Source organism: Rattus rattus, chromosome 1, assembly GCF_011064425.1.
Source record: "Rattus rattus isolate New Zealand chromosome 1, Rrattus_CSIRO_v1, whole genome shotgun sequence".
NCBI classification, from domain to species: domain Eukaryota; kingdom Metazoa; phylum Chordata; class Mammalia; order Rodentia; family Muridae; genus Rattus; species Rattus rattus.
The window spans coordinates 250471695-250484675 of NC_046154.1; the positions used below are offsets into that span (position 1 = coordinate 250471695).

The 12981-nt window shown below is 45.1% G+C and overlaps 1 protein-coding gene across 7 annotated transcripts in view; it reads left to right on the forward strand.

Annotated features, from left to right (window-relative positions):
* Positions 1-1911: 1911 nt before the first annotated feature.
* The window catches only part of Tnrc6b (trinucleotide repeat containing adaptor 6B), a 207387-nt gene continuing 196317 nt past the window's right edge, over positions 1912-12981 (forward strand). For 6 of the 7 annotated variants that reach the window (XM_032918140.1, XM_032918161.1, XM_032918150.1 and 3 more), the window contains exon 1: positions 1912-2159. The gene's annotated coding sequence lies outside the window, so the exon portion shown is untranslated. The remainder of the gene's footprint in view (positions 2160-12981) is intronic. The other variant, XM_032918159.1, reaches the window with a different exon arrangement.

Consider the following 12981-nt stretch of genomic DNA (forward strand, 5'->3'; position numbering starts at 1 on the left):
TTTGGAATGCCAGCGTTAACTCTGCCCTTGGAGCCATCCGGTTTCACCTTTTTAGGCCCTTTGTTAGAATTTGACTTGTGATTTCCTTCTCGCCCTTGAGTTGTCCTAGGAATACCTGTCATTTGCTCTTAACTGATGCTTGTGAAATTCCTTGCCTTCCTGTGCTGAAAGGCTGTAAAGAGCCTATTGCTGTGCTACAGTGGCCGTTTTATTGTTAAAGCGGTGCCAGTGAGATTACACAACAGCGTGGATAGGGAAGGGAAACACAGGCCATGAAGTGCCTCGGCTACAAGGAATAGGGATCTAGGATGGTAAAATGCTAATATACCCAGATGTGGGTTAGAGTTCAGCAGTAGGTTCCTGGAGATCATTTCAGTCCCAGAGGCTGGAGGAAGGCACTCTGGCAGTGGGTCCAAAGCATCCTGCCCTCCTCTGGCTGAAATGTGGATTCATTTCCATTAAAGCTGTCACAGAGAAAGAATCCAGTGGCCAGAAGCCAGGAGCACACACACGGCTCGCTCGACATCAGCAGCTTCTGGAAGCTTTCCAGGAGGCAGAGGACTGTTCTGTTTGCACGCAATCAATTATTTCTAAAAGGATTTACTCTTTATCTCACTCTAGACTTAATTTCTCCTAATTTCAAACTCTTGGATATTCTTCCAAAGGAGCGAGCTGAAGATGGTTAGAGGTGGGTATGAGTGTTGCCTGGGCATATAAGAATGGTAAAAAAAAAAAAAAAAAAAAAAAAAAAGAAAAAAAAAAAAGCCATTTACAAAGCCAAAGAAACAGAATACAGAATATAGACTTGTGTGTGCTTCTTGTCAGGAAAAATGTATTGTTATACTTAGAATGGGGAAGAACGGTTCCTAGGAGCGGGATACCATGGAGAAAATTACAATCTCTCCAAAGTTAGTCTCCAATAATGTTAATGACACTCTTTCTAATTGCCAGAAGCTGAATAAGGAATTTGGGTTCTGAAGGAAACAGTTTCAAGATGTTGGGTTGACTGACAGATACTATTCTGAGATACTAAGGCATGTAAGCGAGTCAGACAGGCCTAGGAGCCAATGTATGGCCCCAAACTTCTTTCTAAATGGGTGACCTTGGGTAAGTCTCTTAACCTCTTTTTGGCTTTGCTTTCTGTAAAACTAGGGTTTAATCAGATAGTTTCTATAAAGAATTGCGCACCGTATTTGGAATAAAATACAATAAATTATAGTAGTTACCACTGTCAACTTACAATGACCAAAGACGCCCCACTTCTCAGCCTAACCGTAGTGTGGCGAATCCGGATCTGACGGACAACACCGGAATGCCCAATAAGATGACGGGGGTCGGGGGTGGGGTGCGGGGGAAACAGTGAAATCAAACCAATAGCATGGGGCCTTGTTGTTAGCCGCTTTCTGGCTGTTCCACCAATAGCTTAAGGATGTGACTCGGGAGCGACACCCTGACAGTCCAATGACGCACAACCAACCCACACTCAGCAATTCGGAGGGGATAAATCAAGGAGCCTGCACGTATAGATTCCGTTATTAGTGCAGTCTCGAGTGGTGAAAGGAGCTTGGGAGAAACAGTCCCTGGAGAAGCATTAATGAGTTTTAAAAAAAAAAAAAAGGAAGAGATAATGACTGCGCTGGGTGAGCTCCGCCGCCATCATGCTCTAGTTTCCCCTTCGTCTCTCTGGGTCCGCGACCGAGGAAGCGGCCTCTGGGATGCTGAGGGGGTGTGTCCCCTCATGATTGGCGCAGGCCGCTCAGCCAATCCCAGTTCGGCAAACGGGAAGCACTTAGCCAATGAGGAGAGACGACAGCGGCGAGGACTTAAGAGAGGAGGAACAGCAACTTGACGGGCACGAAAGCTAACCAGTGAAAACTAGAGGCATCCTGCCTGCGGCCAATGGAGTGGGGCTGTGGGCGGGCGCCAGAGTGTTTGTGTTGTGGTTTTGGGGGAGGGAGGCGGAGGGGAAAGTTTGTTTATTTTGTTTTTAGTTTCTGGGGTCCCCGAGCTTCGGGAAGGTGAAGCGAGCGACAGTGACCCCCCTAGCCTCTCAGCCTCCCCGCGACGTCGCCTCTACAGCTTGCGGAGAAGCGGAGACCGCGGTCACCGCTGGGCTCCACAGCGGAACGACGCGCTCTCGGAGCCGGCGCGGCTCAGCGGTGAGTGAGGACCGTGGGCCGCGAGGGCCTTCTCTTTTCTCGCGAGCCGCCCGGCGGAGCGGGGCGGCCCAGGGTGGGCGACTGAGGACGTCCTCGGGGGCGCGCGGCACGGCCCGCTTAAGTGCAGCGTGTGCGTGTCTTCGCGAGCGCGCGCGACCGGAGCGAGCCCGGCGGGAGGGGCGGGAGGGGCGGGGGGAGCGCGCGCGACCCGGGTGGGCCGCGGCGGGCTGGGGCGCTCGCCCGGGGCGCGCTGTGGGATCGCGATGTGCAGACGTGAGGCGGGGGAGGGGTGTGTGAGGGACGTACGGTCACGTCGGTCGTGAGGGCCGGGATGTCCCAAGTATTGGGGCCGGGACAGACCGGCGTCACGCGCCTGCAGGTGTGAGCGGAGGAAAGGGCTTCCGGGTGGGCCGGCGAGGATCCGAGCGCTTCGTGTCGCCTAGGGCCCTCGGAGCTGCAAATGCCTGGCGGTGGGGCGCGAGCATCCGGCGTCCCCGCGCGGCGGGCGTGTAGGCATGTGTGCTGGACCCGATGGCGGGGTCCCACAGGCATCCCGCGAGAGCTGCGTGGGGTGGGGGTGGGGGTGGGAGTGGGGGTGGTTGTAGAGAGGCGATGCTCACTTTGAGGAAACAGACGAGGGGCGGAGGGATGACAGAGTTGGAAACAGCCCTGGGGAGGGTTTGCTACCTTCTGTTGGTCTGGTGCCCTTTAATTTCAAACTAACGGATCTGTTAGTCCATAATGGCTAAATAAATATCTGGTCCAGCGAAATTCACCACAGTGGCTGTCACGACACCCAAGAACAACAGCGTCTCATCCGTCCTTAGTTTTGGGTGCAGGTCATCGGTCTGAGACTTTCAGCTCCATACTTTCTCATGTGTCTTTTGGCTGCTTAGATTCTGAACAGAGTACCAACCAAGACTCCGTGAATAAAACATCATTTGTACCTCCTTCACAGTTAAACATAGCAGTAAGCTGTACAAAAATCACACATCCTAGCCTTTTGTGAAATGTTTCTCTTCGCTTGTGGAAGATTTCAGTTCTTGACGTTAAAACTATGTGTTCGCGGTGGTTTGTAAAGAGCAGAGTGTGTAGACTGTTGTCTTACACTTGTATAGTGTGAGTATCAATGTAGTAAGTGGGAGGGATATTAGTGTAGTAGTCTCTACAGGTAGGCACATACTGGATAACCAGTATCCAGAGTACAGATCAGACTGGTTTGTCACTTGAGATGCAATGATGAGGGTTATGATGCGTGCTTCTGTGTGGTTTGTTTTGTTTCATTTTTTGAGATACGGGCTCACCATGTAGCCCAGGCTGGCCTGGAACTCACAGAGATCTACCACTTGCCTCTCTTTCCAGAATGCTGGATTCAAGAAGCCCAGTTTAGTTCTTTACTGTTTTAAACGACTTGTCTTAAACTTGATTATCGGAGTAGTGTAGTTTCTGATAGTACTCACAAGAGTAAAAAAAAACAAAACAAAACAAAAATTGTCCATGCTATCTGTCTCTGTTAACCCATCATATCCTTGAGATCTTTCCCCCAAATAGAAGCTCTTAAATGGTTTTTGGGTTTTATTTTTTGTCTTTTGAGACAGGGTTTCTTAAATGTTTTAAAATGAAAACAATACTTTTGTTCCATGTCAGTACTGGCTACTGTTCATTGTGTGCTTACACTATGTATGTCTTCCTCTCTGTTAGTTTTTAAATCCTTACCTGAAGCCTGTAGGGCAGAAACTCTCATTGTGGTAAGGATGAGGACAGGGCTCCCAAGAGCCTTACAGCTCTCAGGTTTAATCTCCAGTCTGTTTGATTTTTTTTTTTTTTTTTTTTTTTTTTTTTGTCTTTTGCTCGTTTTTATTTTCACCTCCTGAATTATCTAGGGGGAGAAAAGCATAAAGAACACCGAGAAGCAGAGAGAGGTAGGAAAGGAGAATCCAGACTTCACTGCTAAGTCTTTGTTGCCCAAACCCAGCTTAAGAATTTAATGTTAAATTGAGACTATTCTTGTTTTAGAACTAAGCAAGCACCTTAAAAAAAAATACATCCAACCTTTGTTTTTTAATTGACATATTCACTGTGCATAGCACTGAAAAGCTCTGGTTTTGTTTGAGTTTTTTAATTTCTTTTTTCCTTAGGTCTTGTTATGTGGCCCAGCTGGCCTCATACTCGTGATCCTCGTGTCTCAACTTCCCCAGTGGAGGAATTACAGACCTTTGCCACCTCAAAAGAGTCGGATCCATCGCCCTCTCTCCCTTTTGGGGGCAGAGTGTTGTTTTGTTTTTAAGATCTAACTCTGGACCAGGATCCCTGGAGTTCATTATGTTGCCCTGGCTGGACTTGAACTCGAGGCCTGCCTTAGCCTCTTGAATGCTGGAATTGTAGGTGTAAGCCACCGTGCCCAGCTTCTGAAGACTTTTTCTTTCCATCACTGTCCTCTAATTCCTTCTTCCCACTCAGGTCTCTCAGAGCTCCTGTTCGTTTTTGTAGTTACCCGCTTGTGATACACAGCCATGTCTGTTTCATGGCCATTAATGCCAGAGTCTGTTCAAGTGTCAGGTATACAGCAGACGCCTGGAAAATATTCGTTGGCTATGTTGTGAATTTGACTTTTACTCTTATTATTTACTGTTATTTTTTCACTTTCTTGTAGCCTTGGCTGCCTACCTCCTCCAGAGAGTGTCTGAGATTTGGTGCCACTCTCAAGAGAGCTTTCCACATAAAGATAGGTCTGAAATCACTGTGTTGAGCTTGCTGACTGGACGAGCGTTACAGCCTGGTTGTTCGGCTGGGTTAGCATTGCACCTGTTATTCTTCTCTGTCTCAGCTGCTCTTGTTTCTTTCTCCCCTCTGCAGCGTGTTGATTCTGGAGACCTTGTGTAGGTTCCAACTGAGCAGTCTGTTTGCCCTTTGACATTTGCTGCCTTTGACACTGACAACTGCCTCTAGTGTTTCACCCCTACACGTTGCCCCCACACTAATCTTCCTGAAAGATTGCTTTATGTTTCCTGCTCCTTCCCAGATCTACCACAAACACTTAGGTTGGAAATCCTCAGTGGTGTTTGGTTGCCTAAAGGGTTTATGTGCCTTTGCCTGTGTTCTACAGCTCTTTGCACTAGCACTGCCCAATAGAAATAGAAAGCAGACCACAAACTCGGACCACATATGCAATTTAAAATTTCCTAGTCGCCACATTAAAGAGTAAAAAAAAGGGGTGAAATTGATTTTTGTAACATTTTACTCACTTCAATACATTCAAAACCTGAGTATTTAAATATATTATCAGTAAAATGAAACCAAAAAACAAAGCTAGTACTAGAGTATTTTAAGAGTCTTTTTTTTTTTCATGTTAAGTTTTTGGAATCTAGAATGTATTTTTTCACTTAAAACATCTCAAGCCACACTCATCAGATTTCAAGTGTCTTATAGCCATGTGTTGTTTGTGGCTACCTTATTGGACAGAGCAGATCTTAAGTATGTCTTCAGCACAGTGGAAGGACCAGGCCCAGGTAATTCCAGCCACTGTCCTTTATATAACTCAGTTTTTCCTCACCTAACATCTTTAAAATCCAAACTTGCTAAATATCTTTGAGAGAAGCAGAGGGGAACCTGAGAACTCTGATCTTTAATTTTTATCATGTCTGGAGCTGTGTGTGTACAGATATGTATGTGTACATATGTGCCGACAGAGACCAGAAGAGAGAGAGAGCATTGGAGTCCCAGAAGCTAGGCAGAGGTGGTTGTGAACCATCCACGTGGATGCTGGAATCTGAGCACTGGGAAGGCTGCAAAGTGCTCTTAATCTCTTAGCCATCTCTCCAGCCACCCTCTGGAGATTTTTAGGATTTTTTTTTCTAAAAGATGCATTCTCCTTGATTGACCAGGCTGACCTGGAACATCTGGGCTCAAGTGCTTAGCTTTGAATAGCTAGGAGTACAGGTAACATGCCACTGTATCAGATTTAATGTCATTTCTTTTCATATCATTTTTATATTGTACTGTTTACAGTCAGTTTGCATTGTAATCACAGGTGATAAGGCACACGCACTGACTAATGATTATGGGATGAGTTAGAGCCAGTGCCAGTAGTGCATAGCCTCCGTCTTCTCCTCAGTGTGTGCCTGCGGAGTAACAGCTCAATTGGCCTGGACTATGTGTGTTGACAACTTCTGCCTTGGATGCTTTGAGAACAGAGTGTTGCCTTCCTCATTTTTGCTCCTGACCTGGCCTGTGCTAGGAAATCTATAGATCTAAATATTGATTTTTGTATGTTTTGTTTTTGTTTTTCAAGACAGGGTTTCTCTGTGTAGCCCTCCCTGGCTGTGTTTGAACTCACTCTATAGACCAGGCTGGCCTCTAACCCAAAAACTCACCTGCCCCTGCCTCCTGAGGGCTGAGATTAAAGACATGCACCAGTGTGCCTAGCCCACATGTACTTTTCAAATATTTCTAGTTAGGTAGTAGTTAACACTCTGTCCTTTGAAGACAGCAGATCATGAATCGTGAAAGATGCATGGTTTTTGGGCAGTGCTAAGGACTGATTGAATCTGGGGCTTTGTAAAATGCTACACACTGACATTTTGCCATTAAGTTAAATCTCTAACTCTCGGGCATGTTTTTATATTCCTTTTCTTTTCTGAGTGTACATTTGCGTCTTTCCATCCTTTATTGAGGTATTACTGATGTTCAGAAAGCTAGAGATATTTAGTGTAGATTTGCTTCTTAAAACAAAACTGTTCATATTGGGCAAGGTGATGGATGCCTTTAATCCCAGCACTCAGGAGACAGAGGCAAACAGATCTATGAATTTGAGGCTAGCCTGATCTACATAGTGAGTTCTAGGATATCTGGACTACACAGTGAGATCTTATCTCAAAAAAAATTAAAAATAACTGTGATAACCAAGCATTAATGGTGCATAACTTTAATCCCAGAATTTGGGAAGACAGGCAGTCAAATCTTTGTGAATTCAAGGCCAGCCAGGTCTACAGAGTGACAAGCCAGGTCTACATAGAGAACGAACCCTGTCTCAAAAACAAACAACTGTGCAGGGCTTGGGAGATGACTCATTTAGTAAGGTGCCTTTATAATTATGAGGACCTGAGTCTCGATACCTAGAATGCATGTAAACAATTGGGCTTGGTTGTGCATGCCTGTAACCCCAGCCTTGGAGGGAAGTTGAGAAGAAGCATTACTGAAACTCATTGGCCAACAGCCAGCCTAGCTGAGTCAATGAGCTTCAGTAGAGACCCTGTCAGAAAAACTAAAGGTGGCGGGAGAGAGAGCAAAGGTGCCTAATATTGGCCTTAGGCCTACACACATACACACACACACACACAGACTTGCATATACTACACATGTAGACCACATGTATACACAATCCCCTCACACAAAGTAGAAAATGCAAAAACAAATAACTGTTTGAATGTTACAGATTTTAGCTTGGATCAGAAATAAAGTTTGCAGATGGTGTGGTGGTTCATGTCTTTAATCCTGGCACTTGTGAGGCAGAGGCAGAAGAATCGCTGTGAGTTCTAGGCCAGCTTGGTCTACAGAGCAAGTTCCAGTCTAGCCAGAGCTGCATAGTGAGACCCTGTCTCAAAACAAACAAACAAATGTATTAATAAATAAATTATAAAAAAGTAGTAGTAATTGTTGTTTGCATCCTACCATGGTGATCCACATCTTTTTTTTTTTTTTTCTTTTCTTTTTTTCGGAGCTGGGGACCGAACCCAGGGCCTTGCGCTTACTAGGCAAGCACTCTACCACTGAGCCAAATCCCCAACCCTGGTGATCCACATCTTTAATCCTAGTACTCTTGAGGTAGAGGCAGGAGGGTTGCAAGTTGTTCTGAGCCCATATAATGAGGCCTTGTCTCAGCTACCATCCCCCAAAAAGATGTTTAACTTTCATGAGACTTAGTTTCCTTGTGGTTTGTAAACTGGCTGTGAAAGCGGCTTCAGGAGCGGAGCTCCAGAGTAGCTCCATGAGCATTGGCATCCACGCACAGGCCTGTGCGGAGCCGCAGCCAAGATGCACAGTCTGCACAGAAGTCAGGAGTCCTCGGTTTGTTTGTGTTGCTGATACTTGCTTTAGTGCCAGCTGTGTTCCAGGCACAGAAATGACGGAGAATTCAAAAACTACAGTGAAAAAATTTTTAAAAGGCCTTTTCACAGAGAGGTGAAGTGATTCATTCTTCCTAGGAAGACTTTATTTCTCACTGCTCCTTGATGCTTTACTTGTTTATACCTTAGCATATATCATATTATATTTCTAAGTCTGTCTGTCCTACTAGATAATTAGCATTTAAATAAAAAATGCTTATTGTGTGTTTATGGATGTGCCTTTGCCATAACATACATGGAGGTCCAAGGAAGGCCTTGGAGGGTTGGTTCTTTTCTTCATCTCTGTGTTGGTTATAGGGATTGAACTCAAATTGTCCATGCTTGCATAGAAAGCACTTTTACCCATGGACCCATCTCTCCAGGCCAGAGTTTAAGCTTCCAAAGACCAAGACTATTTATTATTATTATGTACTTGCATTTCCAAGTACACTGTACTGTGCTTGCCATATTTTAGGCATTCAGAATTCTAGTGAATGCCCCAGACAAATTGCTTAGTTCTGGGGCGGTATGTAGCTTAGTAGGTAGGGTGCTTGTCTAGCATACACAAAGCTCTGGGTTTGATCCTTAGCACGTCCTTATACTAAATGTGGGGAGTGGAAAGATGGTGCAGTGGTTACACTCCTGGACTTAATTTCCAGCATCTACATAGTACCTCACAGCTGTCTTTAATGCCAGTTTCATAGGCTCAAACAAGACCATCTGGCCTCTGTGGGCAATGCATACATGTACAAACCCATCCAGATATACACACAAAACCCCTATGTGGTGTTTATATATGTAACCTCATGCACCCTGGCATGATGCTCCACATCTGTAATCCCAGCACTCTTAAAGTAGAGGCAGGAGGTTGCAGGTTGCTCTGGTAGAAGCAGAAAGATGAAAGCTCAAGGTCATCCTCAGCTCTGTAGTAAGTTGAAGATTAGCCTAGGAAACATGGAGATCCTATTTTAAAATCAAAACCAATAACCAAATTACTTAGCTTCATAACGTCTTCATTTGTTTTTGTACCAGCTAAAGAATTTTGTGCCTGGGAGAACTATATGTAGTTATAGTGAGAATAATCTTTTAAAACTACAGATCTAGTCTGTATGTGTTTTACCTCGATAGAAAACATTTACTTAGTAAAACAAATATAGTTAGGAGTAGGAGTGCGTGCTTGCGACAGGACTTCCCCTGGGGAGATGTAACACACATCACCCTCACACTCAACCCCAGATAAAGATCCCACCACAGACCAAAGTACGGGCACCACACAAATCCAACTTGGTGAACCAATGAGGTTTATTGGGTTTATGGGCGCAGAAATGAAAAAACTACAGCTGCATTGCCAAGGCTCACCCCAGCATGGGTGACAGCTCATAAAAGCTGGAAAACCTGGAGCACACTGCTTCAGGCAGTTCTACAGGTTGGAGAGTGCCCTGTCTAAATGACTGCTAAGTGAGTCTTCTAGGCAGCTCAGCTGGTTTCTGCTGCTTCCAGGCAACTGGAGGGACTTTCCACATTACATAGGTAAGATCCATCCTCCTTCCTTTCTTCCTCCCTCCCTCCTTCCCTCCCTTCTTTCTTCATTCATTCATTCACTCACATTTTAATTACTTTTATTTACCTCTTCGTGTTGATGCATGTGGAGTCAGAGGACAACCTGCTGGAGTTTGTTTCTCTTCCTCTACCATGTGGGTCCCAGAGATGAGACTTAGGTCATGAGGTTGGTGGCAAGGACTTTCAGCTGTTGAGATGTCTCTGACTCCTCTTTGTTTTTGAGCAGAGTTTGACTACATAGCACAGGCTGGCTTCAAACTGGTAATCTTCCTGCTTTGGCCTTCTAAATGCTGGGATTATGGAGATGGGCCACCATGCCCAGGTCCCAGGTTGTTTTATTATTATTGCTCTTAAAGTAAAAATGTAAAGATCTATTTATGTGTATGAATGTTTGTGTACCATGTATCTTCCAGATGCTCATGGAGATCGTCCTTTGCAAAAACAAGTGCTTTTAACTGCTGAACCATCTCTTTTATTACTTCTTTAATGCTGGGATCGAACCCAGCATGTTATACATGCAAAGCAAGCGTCTATCACTAAGCTCTGCCCTAAATCAACTTTTATGTTTCTGTATGTATGTGCATGTGAGTGCTGGTGCCCACAGAGGCCTGAAGAGACATTAGATCCCTTGGAGCTAGAGTTAAAGGCAATTGTGAGCCTCCTGATGTGGATGCTGGGATCTGAACTCAGGACCTCCATAGGAGCAGCAAGTGCCTTTTAACTGCTCTCTATCCCTCCCCCCACCCCCTTCCGTACCAGAACTCCCCTTCAGGGAAGATAATCAACACACACCAGAGTGGAGCTCGTCTCTCCTGGTTAATGCGCTTGTTTGAGTAGAGTACCTGTAAACTGTACAAAAGCTGTCAGGTGGAATTAGAAAGTGATGACTCATACCAGCTTATCTGTGGGAGCTGTGCAGCAGAAGTGGCCTCTAGGTGACCCGAGTGAGTGCTGATGCCATCTCTGAAGGGCCAGACACTGAACAGTGAAAAGGAGAAAGGTGAAACAGGAGGGACTGCCCAGAGGGCCTCTGGTCACATGTCTTGGAGAAGATGATTCCTACAGCATGGAGGGCTTTGCATACTTCCTAAATCTCCCAAGCCAGTACAAGTTTGATTTGATTCTCAAGCAGAGGTGGAAAAAGGGAGATCACAGTGGAAAGTCAGTCTGCTTTCTGTCAATTAGTTCTCTTTAATTTCAGCAGCTCTTTTCTTTCTGTCCTCTTCTGTGTTAGTCTGCTGTAAATTACTGTAACAGACTTGAGATACATCAATTTAAAAAAAGAGAAGAAGACTGGAGGGCACTTCACATGCGTGAAGTCCTGGGTTAGATATATAACATTGAAGAAAACTAAAATGTGTTTTATCTCACAGTCTCATAGTTTGGGTAGTTTTGGTCCATGATCTGTTGGCTTGATGCTTTTGGTCTGAGGAAAAACTGCACATTATGGAGGGTGTATGTGGTAGAAGAAATCTTCACCGAGTGAGAAGGAGAAAGTAGAGGAAGAAGAGGGGCCAGGACCACAGTGTATCCTTCCAGGGAACATTCTCCACTACCTAATTTATTTCCACGCCTATTCATAGTGTTGTGACCTGCGTGTCGAGGCTCACATCCTTGATCCCAGCACTCAGGAGGCAGAGGCAGGAGACCTCTGTGCTCCTGGCCAGCCTGGTGTACAAAGCAAGTTCCAGGACGGCTGGGGCTACACAGAGAAACCCTGCTTTGGAGAACAAACCAAGCCAAGACAAAAAGCACTCTGTGTTAGAGATAGCCCTCAACAGGATCCAGACTGTAGTACTGTAGACTGCTTCCTTTCCTGTTACGCTAAATACCACTCCTTCCCCGGCATACCATATTTTGCTTCTTTCATTCTAAAATCACTAATTTTTTTTTAAAGGAACAACCATGGCATGGGATGTGGTGCATTCATGTACATGTGGGATAAGAATTATTTTTAAAATGGTAGGTGATTAAACACTGGTGGTACAGTTTATACTCATAAGATGCTTTTTGGTTAATATTAGGTAAACGTGTGTGTGTGGTCTGAGGACTCACTTATGGTCCCAGATTGAAAAGGACTGAAAAGACACTAGACAGATACAGTGAGTGTGGTTTATTCTGTAACACTGGTTCTAGAGTTTCTTGTTTTTTAAAAGTATAATATGCAATCTGGGAACTTAAAGCTAAGAGGATGGCTCAATTGATAAAGTGCTTGCTGTGCGATCATGAGGACCTAAGTTCAGATCCCCAGCATCCAGGTAAGAGCCAGGCATGGCAGCACACTCCTTTAACTCAGAAGGGGAGGAGGCAGCAGGAGGAACCCCGGGGCTCACTGCCAGGCAGGATAGACAGAAGAGTGAACAAAAACATGAGAGACCGGGTCTCAAAATGAGGTGGGGTATGATAGAGGAAGACACCCATAGTTGACCTTTGGCTTCCATAAGCACAGCAAAGAGTTCACCACTCTCGTGTGCACACACCACTAATGGACAAAGTCGAAAGTGACTCTGTCTAACATTCATAGTAGAGCAGGAGAAATGTCTAAAGCAGTTGCTAGGTACAGGGTTCTAGTCTGGAGGAAGAAATCCAGATAAGAAAGGAGACTGCTGCTCTGAAAGAATTGCCTCTCTCCTGCACAAGCCCTGCTGCTGATGCATCAGGCTCAGGGATAGTCTTTTCATGAGATCTGTTACCCAGGGCTATGTCTCTGTTTTTATGGAAGTCTGGTTAGATGAACTGTGAACTACTGACTTTTTAAATACTTGTTCACCATCTACACTTCCATGTTTTACTCCAAAAATTTTGTATTTTTACAACAATAAGCTTAACATTTATTTGCATTTTGGCTCAGTCCCTTTAAAACAAAACGCAGCACATTCATTTTTGCACTTAAACAGTATGGGGAGCTGGGATACCCAAGTCTCCCTATAGAGAGGAGGGCTATATATACTCCATGTTCCTATACTCCTAAAACACTGGCTGGCTGAGGGGAAAATGTTACTTGTAAGACACACACACACACACACACACACACACAGAGAGAGAGAGAGAGAGAGAGAGAGAGAGAGAGAAAATACTATTTCCCTACACCCTCTGCTTCCCCTTTATTCCCCCCACCCCAAAAAAAACACAGTGAAAGGCTCTTTGTAAGACTAACA